We start from the raw sequence: 23347 nt of genomic DNA on the forward strand, positions 1-23347 counted from the left end.
AAAGAAATTAGCTACTTAGTAAATTAAGAAGTTTGAGACTGAAATAGTGAGTTTCATCAACTTCATTAGAGGTGTCTGTGAGCAGCTGGAGTCTGCACTTGTTTTCCCTTGTTCCCTATGTTGTTAATGGAGGCAAAGAGAGAGCTCTAGAGAGAGGCTGGCTCCTCCCAGACTATAACTGGCATGTGAAGAAGTGTTACCAGTCTCTTCCAGACACTCTTCTCCCTCTCTGCACTGACAAGATGGGAGGAAGCTAACTTGCTCAGACTGCAGTGCCTGACTTTTAGACATCTAAAACATCACCCTGCTTAGTATTATTTTGTTCCAGATGCTTCCTATGTCAAATAATCAAAAGGACAGCCTTTAAGTTCTTTAAGATGAGAAGATTTCCCCCCTCCCCTAAAGGGAAAGCAAGGCATTTAGGTCAGGACATTTAATAACAATGTTCCTCAATGTTTCTGGAGAAACAGAGAGGAAGAAGATGTGGAAGAAAGCAGGGGATTACAGAAGAGATACTCAATATTGGCTTGTTTTGAGACCAGCAGCCTCACAGATTTTCCAAGTCAAAAAAGGCAAGCACTGAAAAATAGAAGGAATAACTTTCAAAATACTTATCTAAATGGATGGGCTGGCATCTGTAGATACTAGTAAGTATTTTTGCCAGGAGATTAGGTTGGCTTTTGAAGCACAGATGTGATGGATATTTGCAAATGGTCGAAGTGAACAGGGAATTTCCCAGGCATGGCATGAACTAGTTCACAACCTCTTTACAGTACTGTGCTCTTGAGAAAGAATGCTTTGTGAGTGGCTGGAAAAGGTAGAAAGAAGACAGTAAAATCTCTGAGGACTCTCACTGAAATGTGAAGCAGAGAAATCAGGGTGCGATGAATGGCTGAGAGGAATATTTCTGTCTGTGCTACCTAGGAAGCAAGCAAGGGAGCAAAGAAGGAAGGATCTACCCTCCTATCCAGACTGTGAAATTCTCACACTTGTTTCTTCATGCTCCTGTCTCAGCAGGATGTACTGAAATTAGACATGGGACCAGGAAATGAAACTGCAGTTGCTGAGTTCATCCTGGAGGGTTTCTCAGGGCTTGATCAAAGACTACAGCAATTTCTCTCCCTGCTCCTTCTACTCACATACCTGACAACAGTGACAGGGAACACAATGATCATTTTCCTCGTGTGTGTGGATCACCACCTGCAAACTCCCATGTACTTTTTCATCAGCAATCTGGCATTCCTGGAAATCTGGTTCACATCCTCCACAACCGTCACATTGTTGGCGATTCTGAGCTCTGGAAGGAGACCAATCTCATTAAGCAGCTGCTTTGCCCAATCCTATTTCTATTCTGCCCTGGGTTATACAGAGTTCTCCCTCCTTGTTGTCATGTCCTTTGATCGCTATGTTGCCATCTGCCAACCTTTGCATTATGCTGCTGTCATGAGGCAGCAGCTCTGCACCCATCTGGTTGTTGCTGCCTGGGCCATAGGCTTCACACTCTTCAGCTACCACCTGGTCCTCCTCTCAAAGCTGACTTTCTGTGGCCCCAACAAGATCCACCTTTTTTTTGGTGACAGCTCCCCCTTATTCAAACTGTCCTGCTCTGACACCAGCCTGCTTTGGAAAGCAGACCCCATTTTGATATTGTTTCCATTGCTCGGTTCCTTATGTTTAATCCTGGTGTCCTACATGGGCATCTACCACTGTATTCTGCACATGCCATCAGCATCTGGGAGGAAGAAAGCTTTTGCTACATGTTCTTCCCATCTCACCAACTTAGCCATCGCATATGGATGCTGCATTGTTCTCTATGCACGGCCCTCAGAAGGGGTTTCCTTGGAGACCAACAGAATTGTAGCTTTGCTGAACACTGTCCTGTACCCGTTCTTAAACCTCTTCATCTACAGTCTCAGAAACGAGACTGTGAAACTGGCCCTGAAGGAAGCCATTGGCTGTGCAAAGGTTCGGCTTTTTCCCCAGTCATGATGCTTTTCATGACAGCAGTTCTAATTATGTACCATATATTACATCACACACATATATATATAGCTATTAAATACAGGTGCCTCAGGAGATTTATGTTCTCATTGGATTGTAGTGGTGAAAGGAAGGAACGTGAATTGTGAGTCTTGGTTACAGGGGGTTCTTATAAACAAAATCTAAAAAATATTAATAAAGTGTTGAACACACACACACACACACACACACTTCTTAGGACTGGGGCATAGACTGCCAGTGCATGCTGACACAAGGAAGTTTTCATAAGTCATCTCAGGAAATTGAGCTGAAAACTCTGGGGACAATATCCAGGGGTTGTTGAGAAAAGCTCAGAACACTTTCCCTGAATAACAGAAGGTGCTCAGCATGAAAATTAAGCTCAGACACTACAATGGGTTCAAATTCATTGGATTCAAATCCATAAAACACTTCTCAGTTTCATTAGTGTGATGAAGACAGCCTCATTGATTTGTCAATGATAGCATGCAGACGATAGTTTTATTATTCACTTTGGAGGAAGGTTTCTTAAAAATTCACATTTTTGTAACATGTCCACTTTTGTGATCGTATGTCCATTTTTGTGAGCATGTCCACTGTTTAAAGCCCTGCTTTATCAGTCTCCATTGATGACTCTAGGATGCATTCTCCTGAAGGAAAAAAAAGAACATCATATTTCTTCTTGGAGAATTAGGCATTTTCTACCTTCCTTTTCTTTCCTGAAGGATTATTTCATCATCAAGATTTTTTTCAAATAAACTATGTATGCTTCTATCACACTTTTTTCTTCTTGTCCATCAATGAAATTATATATTCCTCCCTATCCCCCCTTATTTTATACTTCTGTCTCCATCCATATCTTTACATGGCAAAGTGATGGGCAGAAGCATGTACAATTGATAAAAGGAAACATATTTTAGAGAAATAATCAACACACAGAGATCCCTTTTCTCCTTTTATTTTGGATTCCACAGGGAAAAACAAAGCACAGAGGAAGGGAAGGCATTGCCATTGCTTTACTCCTGTGCAGTTGTTTCTAATCAGCATTTCATTTTGTTAGGGCCTCTGAGGGGCAGAATTGTCCTTAACAGCTCTTTTAAAGTTTGTGTGTGAGTGTCCCATTTCCAAAGGGAATTCTACAAGGGTGAACTCTTTATAGCAAAATCCATCTCCTCATGTGGGACCCCAGGGAAGCTATGGCACGTTGGGTGACCAAAGCTCAGCCCAGCAGAGCACTTGGGCGCTCTTGAGCAGCTTGGTCATCCTGCTCCAGGTGGATCCTTGTGCACCACAGTGAAGGATGTGGTGGCCCTGGGTCTTCCCATCCAGGCCCGCAGCTCCACCAGCAACACAGGGTCAGGGTATGCAGGCAGACGACTAGGCTCTGCCTCGGAGTTGAGATAACTGAACAGGACGTGAGAAACTAGTGGCTATGAGAAATCATTGGACACTGCAGGGAACAGAATGAGACCCTGCCAAGTTCCAGACAGCACAGTGAGCAATGGCTGGATTTCAGCAGTGATTAAGGGAGAGTTATATGAGAAAAGGACAAGCGTCACACATAACTGGTGTATTGGGGATCCTTCGGGGAGTAGACTCTTGCAGCACCAGCAGTACTGAGGTAATGATATCAGAAGCACCACATGAGCCAGGGGTTACCTAGCTAACAGTACCAGAAATATTAAACTTGAGTACATAGGCAGTAAAAGTGGGACCAATGAAGAAAAAAATACTTAGAGATGGGCTGTTTATTTCAAAGGGGATAAAGCTGGAGAAAGGGAGGGATCAAGCTGCATCATGGAAGAAGCAGCATGGGAAAATGGAGGCAAAGGGAATAAAAGGGGCCAGTCATGTGTAAACAAGCTGCTGGCAAGGACACTTGTCTGGCCAGGCTGTGTACCTGCTCTCTGCGGTGTAGCCTATCATTGTATTAAATCCTTTTCCTAGCTCTTTTCTGGGTGAGCGTGCTCGCTGTTCTGCGTGAGCGCATGTGTGGAAGGCTTGCAGACGTCAAGGCAGCCAGCTACCAGAGACACCCGTGTGAGGGTGCGTGTGAGGTCTCCTGCAAGCTTTGAGTCTGATTAGCTGGTGAGCAAGAACAGGACCAGGCCGTTTGTATCGTTCATGTTTATGAGTGCTGCTCACGTCTCTGTGGTGCCTGTAAAGGTACTGTGCCCCTGCCGGAGTTGATTCTTTGGTGGTCGACCATGTCCGTACAGAGTGTGTGTATGCCTCTTGGAAGTACATGCCCTGTCTCACTGCTGGCAGGACCAGGGAACAGAGAACCGCAGCAGTCTCCCTTCCAGTGGACCAGGAAGGAGGAATCCCTTTATTCAAAAATCCACTGGATCCAGCGTCCTCTAACAGTGCAGGCCTTGGAGGTGCTGCAGCCACTTGGTCTTGATGTCGAGGTCCCACTTCTCTGTCACCTTGTGGTTCCCAAAGGGCACAGAGGCTTAGGCTTTGGGGCTGCAGCATGAAGGACCGGCTTTGGCACACATCGTTCTAGTTCCCCACTATTGATTTAAGCAATACAAATACAGAGATCTTACAAGTGTTTGGGTCAGTGATCCCCTAGAGTCAAAGGGAGTTTTGTTTTGTTTTGTTTTGTTTTCTGATCAGACTTTCCATCTGCCAGCCTTTATCATAAGAGTGGCTGGGGTTGGACAGGCAGTGCCATATGATCTACCCTCCATTTCTAAACCATCCACAGAAAGCAGCACAATTTAGTCAGTCTAAATAGCAGGGGCAATGGCCACTGTTTTGTTGGTGGTCCATAAACAGGACAGTTGTGCTGAGCAAAACTCTGTTGTCTGAGGATCTGCTACATATTATTAAACACATCTTCATCATGTCCAAGGGTAAAAAAAAAGCTGGGGGATATTTAAGCCAAATAACTATCTCAAATATCTCAAGACCTGTTTTCTCCTTTTGCACAACAAACGTTACTCTCCTGTTAAGGATGGTAGGAAGGTGTTTGGGTCGAGAAACTTTTTTGAGCTCCGTCAGGCATTGCACAAACATCTCCATAGCTGCATTATTGCCATTTCTGCCTGCTCTGAGACTGGGCACAAGATAACATGGGCACAAGAATAAGGTGCCTTAACTGTAAGCTGATGTGTAGATCTGGGGCAGCACAAGGCCCTGGCTATTAGTCTTTAAATGGTTTGTCCCGGATTTTGTGAGAGAGGAGCCCAGTCTACATGGAAAAGCATCACAAATGTAAAAGCTGGGAATGCTTTTTGTACCGTGAAAAGATCTTGAACGTCAGCCAGCACCAGTGTTTCACACCTGTGGTCGAACCCCAGAAACAGGGAAGGGCTGTATTTGCTGTGATGTGTAACGTGCAGGAAACTGGAACCAATCACATTTCTCTCCTGGAGGTAGCACTGGAAGTAGCGTGGGATGAAGAAGGGGTGGAAAGGAAAGCTCCGTGAGAACGGGAGTTCAGGAGGGTCACGAGTCTCGGGGACTTTCTGGGGTTGGCTCCACCCGCGCCGGCTCGAAGGTCTCCATGGCGAGGGACAGTCTGTGACACACCATGCTGCATCTCTACGGTCGCCTGGAGGGGACACCCTCCCTAACATCTCTATGCTCAGGTGGCTCCTCTGGGCCGGCCTCCAGTGCCTCTCTATGCTCTCCCAGCAGAGGGACACTCTGGGATCCCCCCTCCAGCCCCTTTCTTGGGCTGCTGATGGAGACAAAATTTCAGGGCCACCTGCTCATGGCAGATAATGCCAAAGGCTGTGATGGCCCCTGGGTTGTTCGTCCACTTCTGAAAAAAAGGCCGCGGCCTCCCAGGGCTCCTGTCACATGTGCCTGCATCCCCTTGCGGAGACTCGCCCAGGCCCCGGGCCACAGCGGGGCCCTGTGGCAGCAGCGCCCCGGCAGCAGCATTTCCCCGCCAACACTCCCCTGCAGCACAACTCCCGCAGCCCAGGGCCAGCCCGGCGCCGCTCCCCCTCGCTCCCTGCCCTCCCCCCCGCCCCCGGCCCCAGCCGGCAGCAGCCGCCGCAGGCTCCGGCCACACGAGCACACGCCGGGCCGCAGCGTCGCTCCGGGCTCCCTGCGCAGCAGCAGCCAACACCCGCCACTGCCGCAGCTGCTTCTCCGCGGCCTCGAGAGCGGCGCCGCGGCGGGGCCCAGTGGGGGCGGGACCGGCGGCACCAGGGCGGTGGCCATGGACACACAGGCCCCGCCCCACACAGGGCCGGAAGTGCCGCCTCCCACGGAGCATGCGCACTGGCGCAGAGGAGGGCAGCGAGGGCCGGGCCGGGGCTGCCCAGGCCCTGCCGGGAGGGAGGGCGTGAGAGGCGGCTGGTGCTGCACGGGGCAGCGTCTCCCGGCGTGGGGCCGCCCGGAGCCTCGAGCTGCAGCGCCGGGAGCTGCCATGCCGGGGCCGAGGGCCGAGGGCCGCAGGCTGGGCAGAGCGAGCAGCTGTGCGCGCAGGGGCAGCCGGAGCCTCCGCGGCCTGGTGTGTGTGAGCAGCTGCTGAAGAAGGCCCGGCCTGGCCTGGGCCGCCTCCGGCCCCGCAGGAGCCCCCGGCTCTTGCGCCCTTGTGCTGACGGCCCCGCGGCTCAGTGCCGGCTGTGGTGGCCGTCTGTCAGCGCCGTCCTGGCCGCGAGGGGAGGGCGTGGGTGCAGCTGGGCTTGTGGTGGCTCCAGGCTGGAGGTGACAGCAGGCGTGGTGGAGCCAACAGAGGTGCTGCTGGTGCTGCCTGTGGGCAGAGTGGTGTGAAGGCGCTTTCTGAGCTTCCTTGCAGACCTGCTGGTCTCTCCGTGGGCTTCAGAGTCTCGGACTCCTTTCCCTTCCCCCCACCGCAGCAGCAGGGATCTGGAAGCAGAGGCTCAGGGAAGCTCCTTGCCTTTGGTGTCATCCCTGCCTGGAGCTTCCTGCTGAGAAGCCCCTGGGGAAGTGTCGTGGGGGCGAGCGGGAGCTGTGAGCAGCCCTGCCCCACGCAGCCCCTCCTCATGGGGAATGAGCCTGCCCTGCCGGGGCCGCTCCTTCCCCCGGAGCTTCTGCAGCCCATGTTCACCCTGTTTGTAGTTACCCCTGGATGTTGCCAGGAGAAGGCTGGGTTGTGCTTTGTGTCTGCTGGGAGACCGATGCTGGCGAGTTGTGACTGAAGGATCAGCATGAAATGTGCCTCTGGCTAAAAGCTGGACTGGAGCACACAGGCATTTTTTGTCACCTTGGGTTTTGCCTTCTGAAATACCAGCATGTACTGACCGAGAATGGATTTTGATAGGAATGGATTTGCACTTAAAATTGACGCCCTGCTTTTTTTGTAAGTCAAATTCGGTAGCATATTGGCAGCCGATGTTCTCTGTATGACAGGAAAGGTGCAGTTAAGGATATCAGCTTTGTTCTGCGGACGCTTTGTACATCTGATACCCTCAATGCTTGGGCAGCTGGCCAGCAGAGCACCGGCACAAGAGCCCCGGGATGCAATGCTGCCACTTCACCGTGGAGCGCGAGAGAGTTGGTGCAAGAGGGACGGGGGCTTCAGCCAGTGCTTGTGGGGTGGCCTTGGCCCTGGCACAGTGATGCACCCAACATGCTGCCAGCAGCAGCAGCCGTGCAGATCTGAGCATGCACTGGTGCAAGAAGAAGAAACATGTCCTGAGGAGTCATGTTTTAATTCTGCATTTCGGATACCGTAATTCATATTGCTGTCATGTACCCTGATACCAGTTTTTTCATGACCATCCCTTCCCTCATGTGTGTTGGTTCTGTGTGAAAGTGCACAAGTGATAATTTCTGCTGTTTTACTGTCCCTGTAGTTCACACCCTGTAAAGCCTGATCAGAAACCTGTTGTTAAAAGTGAGGGCTGGCTAAGATAAGCGGAGCACAATGAAGACACCTGCCTTGCTCTGCCCTGCTCCTGGAAGTGGTCTGCTGCAGGCTAGGCTGCCTCTTGGAAGGCTTTGTCATCTCAAAAGTGATTATTACAGCAGTGTGTCCCTGGCAACTCTCGGTGCTAAATTCCACAAGGCTGCAGAATTGGTTCACTTTTTAGGTCATTTTCACTACAGGTTTTGAAAGGAAATGATTTCTTCTGTGTGTCTGAGAGGGCTTGCAAGCATTTCCATACATAATGTTCTTTTGTCTTCCCTCTGCTGTTCATTCTTGTATCTCTTTTTTGTTCTCTCCCTCCCCACTTAGCTTTCTTGCTCTTAGCATGCTGCTGAAGCAAAGGAAAGGAACTAGGGTGTGTGTGGGGGGGGGGGAGGCAGGGGGGAGAGAGGGTGCTTAAAAGGTGCAGAAGGCAGGTATGTGAAACTAGGGAGCCCTTTTAAAAGATGTGGATTTTCTGCTCTCCTGTTATGGGGAAAATCAGGAAATTGAGAGGAAGAAGAGAAAAGAAACTTTTTTCTTAAATGAAAGTCAGTAGGTTGTATATTAAACGCAATTAATTAATGGTATTAACTCCATTCCCCCACCCTTCAATCTCAAGGGCTTAATTTCATTCTGGCTGTGCCAGGGGCACGATGGGAAAGGGCAGAGTCAAGAGGCTGCGGCCTGGCTCTTCAGTGCAGCCGCAGGGCAGAGGGCTCGAGGGTAGTAAATGAGCGTGGGGAGAAACAAGCCCATCTTCTGAAGCTCAGCACCCAAGTTCAGCTTTTTTTTTTTCTCTTTTTATGGTAGCAGGTTGGGGGTTGATGTCACATTGAGCTGAGGGGGGTGTAAAACCATGCTGCAGCAGCACATGGTCCATCGCCTACAGTCCTGCTCTCAGCCCGTGCCAGTCCTTGCAGTTTTGTGATGAGAGGGATTTCTGGCTGAAAACAAACCCCATGAGTAGGAAGAGGATCACAGGAGAGGGGAGCACCTGCTTTGCGGGCTGGCCTGGGGTTACAGCAGCTGGAGGAGATGCTGAAGCTGAGCCCGCAGTGAGGGAGTGAAGCTGCAGGTTGTCACGCTTCATTTGGAAGGAGACTGTTCCCATCTGCCAACCTGATGGTCAACCAGGTGGCCAAGCTGGTGAAGAGAGCCTTAAAGTGGGAGTGAGTGGGAGGAGAGGGTGACAAAAAAGAGGGAGGATGTAATGGTGTGGGATGGCAATGAAAAGGTGCAGGGTGATGTGGGGAAGAGAAACGCCGAGAGAGCAGTGGGAATGCAGGGAGCTCTGCCTAGGGATGGACGGTGAGGCATTCGAGAGTGTATGGGTGAGGATTAGGGGGAAGACCAACAAGGGTGGCCTTGTAGTGGATTTCTGCAATGGATTGTCTGAAGAAGGGCAGCCTCTGCAAGGCCCAAGGAGCGCTGAGCTGGGGAGAGGAAAATTTGTCCTGCTCTGCAGATCCCAGCTCCCAGGCGGGCTCAGAGCTGGAACAAGAGGCTTGGAGGCAATGACGTGGCGATGGATGTCCCCACGGTGGCCACCAAGGCATTGAGATGGGGATCCCCACAGTGACCACCAAGGCATTGTGATGGGAGTCCCAATGGCGACCACCAGGGCTTTGTTGATGGGGGGGTCCCCATGGTCACCACGAAGGCATTGAGATGGGGGTCCCCATGGTCACTACCAAGGCATTGTGATGGGAGTCCCCACGGCGACCACCAGGGCTTTTTGATGGAGGTCCCCACGGCGACCACCAGGGCTTTTTGATGGGAGTGGCGTCATGCACACAAGGCCATTGTGATGGGGCAGTCCCTGTGGTGACCGTGTCTTTGCTGGGGCCAGAGCCCTGAGGTCCTCACTCCGAAGAGAGCGGCTTGATCAGGAGGAAGCAGCTCCCCTTGGTGCCAGAGTGGCAGGTCTCTGGAAGAGGATCCTGGAGATGGGCAAGGAGCGGCAGGCAAACGTCTGCTCCCAGCCCATGGATGGGCTTCCAGGCACACAGGAGCGCAGGAGGAGAGGCCACATCCCAGACTAGCCTCCTTCAGGCCTTCAGCTTCACAACGTGTCACAGCTTCAAATGAGCTCTCTAGAGCAGCACTTTCCATGCCCTTGGTGCGTAGAGAAGACTTTGAGTAGACAAGCAGGAGACAGGGGAGAGAAAGGGCAGAGACATCAGAGTGCAGAGCTGGGGCTCCCAGCATCACAGAGGGGGTGCCACAGGCTCAAGAAGCAACCCAAACAAGTAAAGGAGTCCTTCCTTTTGCAGTGACTTGGAAAGCCACATCTCTCACAGTATTCAAGGGGGATGGAGTCTCCCTTCTGCAAGATTTGTCCCTGGACTGTGCAGAGACTAGGAAGAGCAGGAAGGTCGGTTGCAGGGATGCTCTCAAACTTCAGCAGCTGCAGAGCTGGGAGCTGGTCATCTCACAAACTTGGGAGTGAGTCAAAATGCAGGTCCTGAGGCATCGCACTGCCTCATAGGCTCTGCACTGGAGCCTGGACAGCAGCACTGCAGTGTGTGGGCATGTCCTGCGAAGCCCAGAGTCATAAAATGTGGGAGATCCAGGATGTCAGCGCTGTACAGACCCCGGGAGAGCAAGGGTGCCTGCGGGGAGGAGGGCAGGGGGCTGAGGAGCGTACCCAGGGGAGAAGCACAGCCCCAAGGTGACACTGAAAAGCACAAGGACCAAATGAGGCCCAGGGATGAGAAATGGCTTTCCTCAGGCTCAGCCAGAAGGAAAGATGGGCAAATTTCATGGGAAATGGGAAAACTTCCCCACATTTGCTACCTGGCCTCGCCCATGGCTTTGGAGCCTGGCAGGCTCCAGGGTCCTGGATAAGGGCCTCTGGATGATGTGTGTCAAGGGTATGTTTGCTCTTCTCTGGCATAGCATCTCTAGCTCAAGCACTGCCGACTGAGAAACCTTGCCGAGCACTTTTAAAAGCAAAGAGCCTGCCTTGGTGCCTAAAGGAGGAAGGCTACGTCCTGTCCCACATTGTCCTACGTCCTGCTTCCACAAAAAGAGGGGCCCACAGCAGAAACCAGTTTTGAGGCTCACCAAAGCATTTCTCAGCCTGTGGCCATGCTTTGTGCTGGTTCATCCCACATGCCTTGGATCTTCTAAAAACGCCAACCCCCAAATCCCAGATTCCTGCACAGGTCTGCCCAGTGTAGTGACCTGTCAGTGTAGGGGTGCAGAAGTGACATCTCCAGTGCCCCATTTGAGACATTTCACAGTCTTTGGCACTGTCTGGAGACGTTCCTGAAGGATTTATCAGAAAATTATGGAAAATAACTGCAGTGAAGGCAGGTGGCTGCTTTCCAGCACATGAGGGGAAATCTCTCTGCTCTCTCCCTGCCTGTGCCATCTCCATGGCAGTGACCTACTGAGCCCCCAGATGACACGAGCTGAGGTCCCAATGGGACATGCCCCATCACAGGGATGTCTCCCCGGTATCATGGGCAGGGTCCCTCACTTCCCTGTGAGGCCGAGGCACTCCTGGGCACTGCTCACACCCTCCCCACGGCTGCCCTTCATAGTGGCTCCATGGCAAGGAGAGGGGACAGGAGGCAGTGGGGACCACGTTGGGGTAGCAGGAGGAGCAGGGGCATGTTGGAAAGGAGTTTTGGGTAATGAGATGGGAAGAGCGTCCTGTTTCTCTGGCTGGAGAGGTGAAACGAGAGCAAGAGGGCAAGCAACATGGAGGACTGCTGGACGGACACCATCAGCCAGGACCACAGCTCCTTGTTCCCAACACTCCTGCAGCTCTCCACCAAGGGTAAGGGCTTTGGGAGCTCCTTCCCAAGGTGTCGCACAGAGACTGTTAACTGCCAAAACCGCTGTGGATCCCGGGCTGTGGGGGTGGCTGGACAGGGCTGGGGGCTGCTGCGAGAGCCCTGCCTGAGGGTCCCCTCTGGCTCGGGGGACAATGTGACAGCCAGGACTGCTGGGTCCTGGGGCTGGGGCTGTCCTGAGCCCCAAGGCTTCTGTGTGGCCAGCTCCATCGCCTCTTAGGGTGGGGGGGGCATGGGAATCCATGACAGGTTTCCCTGGGAGTGGGTCCCCCTTGGGGTCTGGCTCTGAGAGGAAAGGGGTCCTGCATCCCAGAGGCTGAGGTGGCTGCAGCTCCATGGGGCTCTCAAGACCCTGCTGGAAATGTCCATATACCATAATGAAACCATCACCTTGTAATAACCCCAAGTCCACTGGGTGTTTGGGAAAATCTCTGTTCCTTCCCCCTGGATCCTTTTATGCTTCCAACTTGGTGCAGCATGTTTTGCGCTCAGAGATGCCATCTTCAGATGGCCACAGCTCCTGTCCTCCTGCAAATTGGGCTCAAATCACTGCACCCAAAAGAAAATACATTGGAGAGAGCAGATTGGAAACAGGCGGAGGTGCAATCCCCATTCAACAGGTCCTGGCTGACCCCAAGGCCTTTTCTCTGAGCTGGGGTGGGCAGTGCTGGGGTGAGCCCAACACCGCCATCTCCCTCAGCCCCCTCACGACCCCACACCACCACTCCCTAGCCGAGCCCTAGGGCTGCCGTGGGCAGGGGGCCAGGGCAGGAGGGGTGAGAGGACACTGCCCTGCCCTGCCCTGCCCTGCCCTGGGGGCAGCAGGACGCTGCCTGCGGGCTCCGCCACCCCGGCCAGCACCAGGGCCCCCACACCGGCGCCATGGATGCCACCAACACACACCCCAGCGCTGCCCCCCCATGTCCCGCATGGGCCCCAGGGCGCAGGGCAGCCAGCAGCCCCGTGGGGCCCCTTCCGCACAGCCCAGCCCCGCCGGGGTAGCGGCCGCGTCCCGGGTCCCCGCACTACACGCCCACACGGCGCTGCGCTGCCCCCAGGCCCTGCTGCGCCCCGCGCTGCCGCCCACAACATGGCACCCCACCACGGGGGAGGGGGCGAACATGCCCGCCAGGACAGGAGGTCCCAGCGTTGCCATGGCATCGCCCCAGTGCAGCCCTCCTATTGGCTGTCAGGAGGAGGAGGGCGGGCATCGATTTCACTGATGGCTCTGCCAGCCAATTGCAGTCCAACATGTGGAAAAAAATAAGGCGTCAAAGAAAGAGGTGAAAGAGGAGCGGGAGCAAAGCAGGCGAGAAGCGAGCGGGCAAGAGGGTTTGGTGGGGGCTGCGGGCGCGTTCACATGGCGGCGGGTGCCCTCCCGCCGGGGCGGGGCAGCGGTGCTGGCTTTGCCGGGGCTGCTTTGCTGCAGGAGCTGCAGCAGGGGCTGGTGGGGCCGTGATCAGGGGCCAGAGCGACGTGGGCCAGAGGGGGGAGCTGCCCTGCAGGCAGACGTGGCGGCCTGCCGCGAGCAGCTGGGCCGGGGCGGCTCGGTGGGGTTTGGGGGCAGGAAGCTTTGGCCCTGTGGTGGCTCTGGGATCCCTGTTGAAGCGTTTCCCTGAGGTGCTGCTGCCAGCGCAGCCCCAGGTGCTGCTCGGAGCTGCGTTTGGGAGGTGCTGGGCAAAGTGTGAGCAGGCTGCTGGTGTCCTCACAAGGGGCCCTTCCCAATGGTGTCTTCTGTTGTGAAAACTGCATTTCCGAGTGTCTCTGAGAGAGGCTGTGCCCGCATGTCATGCCGTGCCTTAGCCGTTGTTTTTGCTCCCTGCCTCTTGCTTTGTGCCGAGACCTGTGAGCCTGGCAGCAGGGTGAAGGGTGTTTGCAGAAGAGCTGTGTAAGTGTGAGCTGTTTTGCTTGTCAGGGGCCCTGAAAGTTGATGAACGGCCAGTGCTTGCACTTGCTGTTGTTCTTTCCATGCTCCTAGGTCAGGGTGAAGAGTTGCTGAATTGTGTCTCTGCTGGTTTCACCAACTGAGATGCCCTGGCCTGAGTCCTTCCACGTGTCTCCAATTGTCAGGGCCTAAAATAGGAGAATGCTTGTTGTCGTGGATGTGTAGAGGATTTTCTGGTTTTGTTCAGCACTGGGGAAGGAAGCAGAGTTCTGAGTTGCGGGAAGGCTTCTCCCTGTGCCTGGGACATGAGGCCCTGCTGTCTTCAGTTTCATGATCGCTGTTCCCATGCAATCCTCCCATTAGAAAATGTTGCCAAGAATTACTTGCAGGCTGTTCTGCAATTCTTAAATTTCATAGGCTAGGTGTTGATAATGCGTAGCAGAAGCTAATCTTTTGGTGTAGTAACTGGTAGGCAATGGGTGTTTCAGAGCATTGTGAGTATTATGAGGCCATGATGTGAATCTGTGATGTGATGACACTTCTATGTGAGCAGCTGACAGGTGAGGAGAAGACGCATGGCTTGGATGCTGGTGGTGAGGTCACTTCTGGGTTTGTTGCGTGTGCTCAGAGGAGGGATTGACCCCTGCAGAGCTCTACAGCAATACAGAAGTGCAACTCATTAATCAAGCAGAAGTGGATGTTCCACATCATCTGACACAAATTTTATTCCACTCTGTCATCATGAGTTAGTACTGCTACATTTCAAATGCAGATGATGTTCTGTGGTGAGCATGGCCATGGAGTTTGCCTTTCCACTTGTTGCTAAGTAGAAGCTTGCAGCGTCCTTGCAGTCAGCTAGGGAGTGCAGCTAGACTTTTGAGGCTGCTAAATGAATGTAGTGCTGGTGTAAATGAATGTAGTGCTGGTGTGAGCAGTGGTGTTAGTAATCTCTTCTTGCCAAGGTGAGTGCGCTTTAGAAATTGCCCCTGTCAAAAGAGGAGGGAGCGTGTGAGATTTTCCTACAAGGTCTGAATGCTGTGTCTGTCTTTGAGGTGTCCAGCTGCTGTGGTGACACGTTTGGAACTGTAACACTTGAGGGGTCTCTGATTTTCTGTCCACGTATGCAGTCATTGGAGAATGGGTGCAAAGGCAGTTGGAGGAGACAGAAGGAATGTCACCCCCCAGAAAGGGTATGGGCCACATTTTGAAAGAGATTTCTTGTTCAGAGAAGTTGAGGCACAAGCGAGAGGCAAGAGCTGGCCTGATGAGCCACTGTGAGAGCACTTGATCTCTGCTTCCTGGAGGTGGGAAGTGAGCAGGCCCTTGGCTGTGAGTGGCTGTTCAGAGGCAGAGCCTGTTGCAAGGCCTTGGAGGCCTAGAAAGGAATGGAAGGTCTGGAGAGTTGGGCTTGGTGTGTTGTGGGGTGCTTGGGGTGCCCTGCGTGCTGCCATGTGTGGTGCTGTGGGCTGTGTGTCGCTGATGCAGAGGCGTGTGTTGGTTGCCAACCCTCTGTGAGGTGTGGAGGTAACGGCGTGTCACAGTGCGAGATGCCCTGTGGTGGAGCCGGGTGGTGGCCCCAGTGTTTTGCTGCTCAGCGTGGGAGGAGGTGTCTGGAGAGAGCAGTGCTTTGCTCCCAAGGCCCAGCCTGCCGTCACAGTGTCCTTCTGGGAGAGCTGGGTGAGGACTGTTGGTGACCGTGTTCCCTCCTTGGAGCATCGTGGTGCGAGGCAGGGCTGCTCACGGTTTGGTGGTTTGTGTCAGCTGAGGTTCAGGCTTGCGGTTTCGGAAGGGTTTGATGCTTCCGTGAGTCTTTGGGATTTTAGTGACTGCTGGTGAGAGTTCTCTTCTCCCTCCTTAAAGGCTTTCTGTTGAATCTGGACCCTCATTGCATCTTCCCATCTCAGACGCTAATCCATTGCAGTCCCTCAGTGAGATGGGTAGTTAATGAAAGCAGTGAGAGGCATTTCTGCACGTTGTGCCTACGCAGAGCCTTGCAGAGAGGGGAGATGCCCCCTCACAAGAAGTCAGGCCTGTGAGGGCGATGGGTGGCTCTGAGACACCTGTCCTTGTTCAGCGGTGGAGGCGGCATCTCCAAAGCCTCTGGTGCCTTTGGCAAGAGTCTCACAATAGCAGATTCCTTGAGGCTGCAATGGGGGAGCCATGTGGAGGTAGCAGGTCTCCAACGCCCTGCTCCAGGCAGGTGCCAGTAGAGGAGGTATCTTGGGGCCTTTTCCGGTGAAGTTTTGATTCTCTCCAAGGATGGAGATCTGGGAACCTCTCTGGATCTGTGTGTCGCAGTTTGGCCACCGTCACGGAGAAAAAGGTTTCTTCTTAACATCTGAGAAGCATTTCCCATTGTCCAGTTTGTCCCTGTTGCCTCTCATGCTATTAGTGTGCACCTCCAAGAAAATCCGTCTCCGTCTTCTCTGTGCCCTCCATGAGGTAGCTGTGCACAGCATGAAGATCTCTGTTGGCCTTCTCTTGTCTAGGCTGAACAAAGCCAGCTCTCGCAGCCTCTCCTTTTATGCCCCACGCTGCAGCCCCTGACCATCTTGGTGTCCCTGTGCTGGACTCCCTGCAGTGTGTTAGTGCCTGTGCAGAACTGGAGAGCCCAAATGGGACCTGGTATATGGACATGGTGTCACCTGTGCCAAAAAGAGGGGTAGAATGTCTTGGTGGCCCTGCTGGCTGTGCTGTCACCGATAGAGCTCAGCACAGAAGGGAGACATTTGCCCCTGCCTGTTGCAACTCTGTAAGGCCAGCAGAACTGCCAGTAACACTCCAATTCCTTCTTTCTTTCTAGGTTGCTCCACTCATGAGGTTCCCAGTGCAGTGCTAGAGGCGCTGAGGATGGAGGCAGGATGCCAGGCTGTGTCGCTGTACCTGTCAACATCTTGGCCAGCATCGTGAGCCCTCTGTGAAAGCAGCTGCAAGTGACTGAGAAGAGGCTACATGTGGATGCGAAGGCTTCCATAAATGCGCCTGTCTTCCCTGGGTGACTTGGGGTGTGGGTTCACCTCCTGGTACCTCTGCTGTGCTGCAAATTCCACATCCCACAACTGCTGTTACTGCCAGCGCGCTCAGGAAATGCTATTGTGCCCCCTCCTTTTCCTAGGAGGTTGTGGTGCCACACAGGATGAGTCCAAGAGCCTTATAATAGATGCCAGCATGTCTTGAGTGCCTTTGTGTGAGTGCCCCAAAGCGTCCGTAGCTTGACCTGAGGAAGTCTCAGAGCTCTTGGGCTGCTGGCTCTGTGAGGGTTGAGGATGAGCCCAAGGCCAGGTTGCCCATGGCACCCAGCCCTCCGTGCTCTGTGAAGCCAGCTGTGGAGCGCGGACTGCTGCTGCAGAGACTGCGCAGCCAGGAGAGCTGTCATTTCAGCAGCCATCCAGTGTGGGGCTGTCTCATTGCTTGGGCCTCATGTCAAAGGCTCTGCACCCTTTTTCCCTTCCCTGGGGCTCCTTGTGCAAGTAACTAAGGAAAGGAACGGAGGTTACTGTGGGCTCAGGAGGACTTCCGGACTCTCAACTGTTTCTGTGTTGTATCTGTAACTTTTATATTACTAAAGAAAATCGCCATGCCCCCATCCCTAGCTGGAGATTCCTGAGGGGATGGAGTGGAAAGCAGCAGCCTGCTGTGCCCAAAGCAAGCAGGATCCTTCCCTCTGAAAAGAGCAGCATCACCCAAGGAGGCAGCTCTGTGCCTGATCTTGTGCTGCTCATTTGCAGAGGCCTTGTGAGCCTAGAGTGCCTTGGCCACCTTGTGGTGTAACTGCAAGAGCTTCCCTGAGTGTCTGGGTTGCGGGGCCAAGGGAAGGCAGCGAGCAGAGCAGTGGCTGTGGAGTGTGCAAGTGGCGAGTGTCCTGCATGCATCTGTTCTTGCTGGCACTTGGTTGTGTCTAGCAGAAGAGGCAGCTGTGTGGGGCAGAGGCAGTGTGTTTGTAGAGTAGGTGTCAGAGCAGAGGTCTGGCGTCAGGTTGATGCCTGGTGCAGTGCTGATCTGATCTGAGAGTGTCAGAAAGCCTTTGGAGTGCAGCTGCTGCCTCAGCTGATCTCTGTCCCGAGAAATGCACTGGAAATGGAAGTGGCATGCTGCTGTCATTGTGCAGGTGCTGCAGTGCAAAGGCTCCCAGCTGGGACTTGATGGTACTAAAGGAAAAGCAAGACCAATCGTTCCCTTTTGTGATTTGTTGCCAGGGTGGCAGAGTGGAGCTGTCGCGTGATCTGGAGAGAGTCTTGCCAGGAGATGAAAGCCATTTGCAGAAGACTGTTCTGTGTGGAGTGATCACAGCGTAATCAAAGGACGTGAGAGTGGCCCAGGTGAGCTTCTCCTCTGTGAAGGTTTGCACTTTTCAGCTCCCTTGTGACTCAGTCCCAGATAGGGCAGCAGCAGGCAGGTCGATGCCATTTGTGCTTGTGAGGTGTGTTGTGCGTCTGAAGCTGGTAGGCCAACAGCATGCATGTAGCTTTGGTGATGCTGGTGAGGTCTCTTGTGTCTGCATGCCTCATAAAGGGGGAGCAGGCCCATTGCTGCTGTTGGTGCTTTTGTGGTCAGTTGTGCATCAGTATGTGATTGGTGATCAGCATGGACATTGCTGCTGTTTGTGCTTTTGTGGTCAGTTGTGCATCGGTATGTGATTGGCGATCAGCATGCACATTGCTGCTGTTGGTGCTTTTGTGGTCAGTTGTGCATCGGTATGTGATTGGCGATCAGCATGCACATTGCTGCTGTTTGTGCTTGTTGAGGTCAATTGTGCCTTAGTCGCAAAGAGGCCAGGAGCAGATATCTGGCTTCATGGCTGCCTGTGAGGTCACTTGAGCCTGAGGACCTGACATTCCAGCTTGCTGCATATTGCTGCTGCTTGTGTTTGTGGAGTCATTCAGCCTCAGTATCTGCTAAGCCACTAGGAGCCACATTGCTCCTTTTTTGTATTTGTGAGGTCACTTCTGTTGAGTGCCTGATAGGCCAGTGCTGGTGATGTGGGTGTAGTTTGTGGCTGTGATGTCCCTTGTGGCTGAGTGCCTGATAGGCCAGTGCTGGTGCTGTGGGTGCAGTTTGTGTTTGTGATGTCACTTGTGGCTCAGTGCCTGATAGGCCAGTGCTGGTAATGTTGGTGCAGTTTGTGGTTGTGATGTCACTTGTGGCTGAGTGCCTGAGAGGCCAGTGCTGGTGCTGTGGGTGGAGTTTGTGGTTGTGATGTCACTTGTGGCTGAGTGCCTGATAGGCCAGTGCTGGTGCTGTGGGTGGAGTTTGTGTTTGTGATGTCACTTGTGGCTGAGTGCCTGATAGGCCAGTGCTGGTGCTGTGGGTGGAGTTTGTGTTTGTGATGTCACTTGTGGCTGAGTGCCTGATAAGCCAGTGCTGGTGCTGTGGGTGGAGTTTGTGGTTGTGATGTCACTTGTGTCTCAGTGCCTGATAGGCCAGTGCTGGTGCTGTGGGTGGAGTTTGTGTTTGTGATGTCGCTTGTGGCTGAGTGCCTGAGAGGCCAGTGCTGGTGCTGTGGGTGGAGTTTGTGGTTGTGATGTCGCTTGTGGCTGAATGCCTGATAGGCTCGTGCTGGTCACATGTGTGCTGTTTGTTTTTCTGATGTGACTTGTTGCTCAGTGCCTGATAGGCCAGTGCTGGTCACGTGAGTTCAGTTTGTGGTTGTGAGGTCACTTGTGTCTCAGTGCCTGATAGGGCAGTTCTGGTCCATCTGACTGCAGTTTGTGGTTATGATGTCACCTGTGGCTGAGTGCCTGATAGGCCAGTGCTGGTGCTGTGGGTGGGGTTTGTGTTTGTGATGTCACTTGTGTCTCAGTGCCTGATAGGCCAGTGCTGGTGCTGTGGGTGCAGTTTGTGATTGTGAGGTCAGTTGTGGCTCAGTGCCTGATAGGCCAGTGCTGGTGCTGTGGGTGCAGTTTGTGGTTGTGATGTCACTTGTGGCTGAGTGCCTGATAGGCCAGTGCTGGTCACATGGGTCGAGTTTGTGGTTGTGATGTCACTTGTGGCTCAGTGCCTGATAGGCCAGTGCTGGTGCTGTGGGTGCAGTTTATGGTTGTGATGTCACTTGTGGCTGAGTGCGTGATAAGCCAGTGCTGGTCCTGTGGGTGGGGTTTGTGGTTGTGATGTCACTTGTGTCTCAGTGCCTGATAGGCCAGTGCTGGTCCTGTGGGTTCAGTTTGTGTTGTGATGTCGCTTGTGGCTGAGTGCCTGATAGGCCAGTGCTGGTAATGTGGGTGCAGTTTGTGATTGTGATGTCCCTTGTGTCTCAGTGCCTGATAGGCCAGTGCTGGTGATGTGGGTGGAGTTTGTGTTTCTGATGTCCCTTGTGGCTCAGTGCCTGATAGGCCAGTGCTGGTGATGTGGGTGCAGTTTGTGGTTGTGATGTCACTTGTGGCTGAGTGCCTGATAGGCCAGTGCTGGTAATGTGGGTGCAGTTTGTGATTGTGATGTCCCTTGTGTCTCAGTGCCTGATAGGCCAGTGCTGGTGATGTGGGTGGAGTTTGTGTTTCTGATGTCCCTTGTGGCTCAGTGCCTGATAGGCCAGTGCTGGTGATGTGGGTGCAGTTTGTGGCTGTGAGGTCACTTGTGGCTGAGTGCCTGATAGGCCAGTGCTGGTGCTGTGGGTGCAGTTTGTGTTTGTGATGTCGCTTGTGGCTGAGTGCCTGATAGGCCAGTGCTGGTGATGTGGGTACAGTTTGTGGTTGTGAGGTGACTTGTGGCTCAGTGCCTGATAGGCCAGTGCTGGTCCTGTGGGTGGGGTTTGTGGCTGTGAGGTCACTTGTGGCTGTGTGCCTGATAGGCCAGTGCTGGTGCTGTGGGTGCAGTTTGTGGTTGTGATGTCACTTGTGGCTCAGTGCCTGATAGGCCAGTGCTGGTGGTGTGGCTGCAGTTTGTGTTTGTGATGTCACTTGTGGCTGAGTGCCTGATAGGCCAGTGCTGGGGATTTCGCTGCAGTTTGTGGTTGTGATGTCACTTGTGGCTCACTGCCTGATAGGCCAGTGCTGGTCACACGTCTGTAGTTTGTGGTTGTGAGGTCACTTGTGGCTCACTGCCTGATAGGCCAGTGCTGGTCACACGTCTGTAGTTTGTGGTTGTGAGGTCACTTGTGGCTCAGTGCCTGATAGGCCAGTGCTGGTGGTGTGGCTGCAGTTTGTGGTTGTGATGTCACTTGTGGCTCAGTTCCTGATAGGCCAGTGCTGGTCACATGGCTGCAGTTTGTTTGTGATGTCACTTGTGGCTCAGTGCCTGATAGGCCAGTGCTGGTGCTGTGGGTGCAGTTTGTGGTTGTGAGGTCACTTGTGGCTCAGTGCCTGATAGGCCAGTGCTGGTCTCATGGCTGTAGTTTGTGGTTGTGATGTCCCTTGTGGCTGAGTGCCTGATAGGCCAGTGCTGGTGCTGTGGGTGGAGTTTGTGTTTGTGATGTCACTTGTGGCTGAGTGCCTGATAGGCCAGTGCTGGTGCTGTGGGTGCATTTTGTGGTTGTGAGGTCACTTGTGTCTCAGTACCTGATAGGCCAGTGCTGGTGCTGTGGGTGCAGTTTGTGTTTGTGATGTCACTTGTGTCTGAGTGCCTGATAGGCCCGTTCTGGTCACATGTGTGCATTTTTTGTTTGTGATGTCACTTGTGGCTCAGTGCCTGATAGGCTAGTGTTGGTGATGTGGGTGCAGTTTGTGTTTGTGATGTCACTTGTGGCTCAGTGCCTGATAGGCCAGTGCTGGTGCTGTGGGTGCAGTTTGTGGTTGTGAGGTCACTTGTGGCTCAGTGCCTGATAGGCTAGTGTTGGTCCTTTGGGGGGAGTTTGTGGTTGTGATGTCACTTGTGTCTCACTGCCTGATAGGCCAGTGCTGGTACTGTGGGTGCAGTTTTTGTTTGTGATGTCGCTTGTGGCTCAGTGCCTGATAGGCCAGTGCTGGTCCTGTGGGTGCAGTTTGTGGTTGTGAGGTCACTTGTGGCTCAGTGCCTGATAGGGCAGTGCTGGTCTCATGGCTGTAGTTTGTGGTTGTGATGTCACTTGTGGCTCAGTGCCTGATAGGGTAGTTCTGGTCCATCTGACTGCAGTTTGTGTTTGTGATGTCACTTGTGGCTCAGTGCCTGATAGGCTAGTGTTGGTCCTTTGGGGGGAGTTTGTGGTTGTGATGTCTCTTGTGGCTCAGTGCCTGATAGGCCAGTGCTGGTGCTGTGGGTGGGGTTTGTGTTTGTGATGTCACTTGTGGCTCAGTGCCTGATAGGCCAGTGCTGGTGCTGTGGGTGCAGTTTGTGGTTGTGGTGTCACTTGTGGCTCAGTGCCTGATAGGCCAGTGCTGGTGCTGTGGGTGCAGTTTGTGTTTGTGATGTCACTTGTGGCTCAGTGCCTGATAGGCCAGTGCTGGTGCTGTGGGTGCAGTTTGTGTTTGTGATGTCACTTGTGGCTCAGTGCCTGATAGGGCAGTGCTGGTCTCATGGCTGTAGTTTGTGGTTGTGATGTCACTTGTGGCTCAGTGCCTGATAGGGCAGTTCTGGTCCATCTGACTGCAGTTTGTGTTTGTGATGTCACTTGTGGCTCAGTGCCTGATAGGCCAGTGCTGGTGCTGTGGGTGCAGTTTGTGTTTGTGATGTCACTTGTGGCTCAGTGCCTGATAGGCCAGTGCTGGTGCTGTGGGTGCAGTTTGTGTTTGTGATGTCACTTGTGTCTCAGTGCCTGATAGGCCAGTGCTGGTGCTGTGGGTGCAGTTTGTGGTTGTGGTGTCACTTGTGGCTCAGTGCCTGATAGGCCAGTGCTTGTCCTGTGGCTGCAGTTTGTGATTGTGAGGTCAGTTGTGGCTCAGTGCCTGATAGGCCAGTGCTGGTGCTGTGGGTGCAGTTTGTGGTTGTGATGTCACTTGTGGCTGAGTGCCTGATAGGCCAGTGCTTGTCCTGTGGCTGCAGTTTGTGGTTGTGAGGTCACTTGTGTCTCAGTGCCTGATAGGCCAGTGCTGGTGCTGTGGGTGCAGTTTGTGGTTGTGATGTCACTTGTGGCTCAGTGCCTGATAGGGCAGTTCTGGTCCATATTACTGCAGTTTGTGGTTGTGATGTCACTTGTGGCTGAGTGCCTGATAGGCCAGTGCTGGTGCTGTGGGTGGAGTTTGTGTTTGTGATGTCACTTGTGGCTGAGTGCCTGATAGGCCAGTGCTGGTGCTGTGGGTGGGGTTTGTGGTTGTGATGTCCCTTGTGGCAGAGTGCCTGATAGGCCAGTGCTGGTGCTGTGGGTGGGGTTTGTGGTTGTGATGTCACTTGTGTCTCAGTGCCTGATAGGCCAGCGCTGGTGCTGTGGGTGGGGTTTGTGGTTGTGATGTCCCTTGTGGCTGAGTGCGTGATAAGCCAGTGCTGGTCCTGTGGGTGGGGTTTGTGGTTGTGATGTCCCTTGTGGCAGAGTGCCTGATAGGCCAGTGCTGGTGCTGTGGGTGGAGTTTGTGGTTGTGATGTCACTTGTGGCTGAGTGCCTGATAGGCCAGTGCTGGTGCTGTGGGTGCAGTTTGTGTTTGTGATGTCACTTGTGGCTCAATGCCTGATAGGCCAGTGCTGGTGCTGTGGGTGGGGTTTGTGGTTGTGATGTCACTTGTGGCTGAGTGCCTGATAGGCCAGTGCTGGTAATGTGGGTGCAGTTTGTGTTTGTGATGTCACTTGTGGCTCAGTGCCTGATAGGCCAGTGCTGGTGGTGCGGCTGCAGTTTGTGTTTGTGAGGTCACTTGTGGCTGAGTGCCTGATAGGCCAATGCTGGTGCTGTGGGTGCAGTTTGTGGTTGTGAGGTCACTTGTGGCTCAGTGCCTGATAGGCCAGTGCTGGTCTCATGGCTGTAGTTTGTGGTTGTGATGTCCCTTG

Source organism: Apteryx mantelli, unplaced genomic scaffold (assembly GCF_036417845.1).
Source record: "Apteryx mantelli isolate bAptMan1 unplaced genomic scaffold, bAptMan1.hap1 HAP1_SCAFFOLD_34, whole genome shotgun sequence".
In the NCBI taxonomy this organism is placed as follows: Eukaryota; Metazoa; Chordata; class Aves; order Apterygiformes; family Apterygidae; genus Apteryx; species Apteryx mantelli.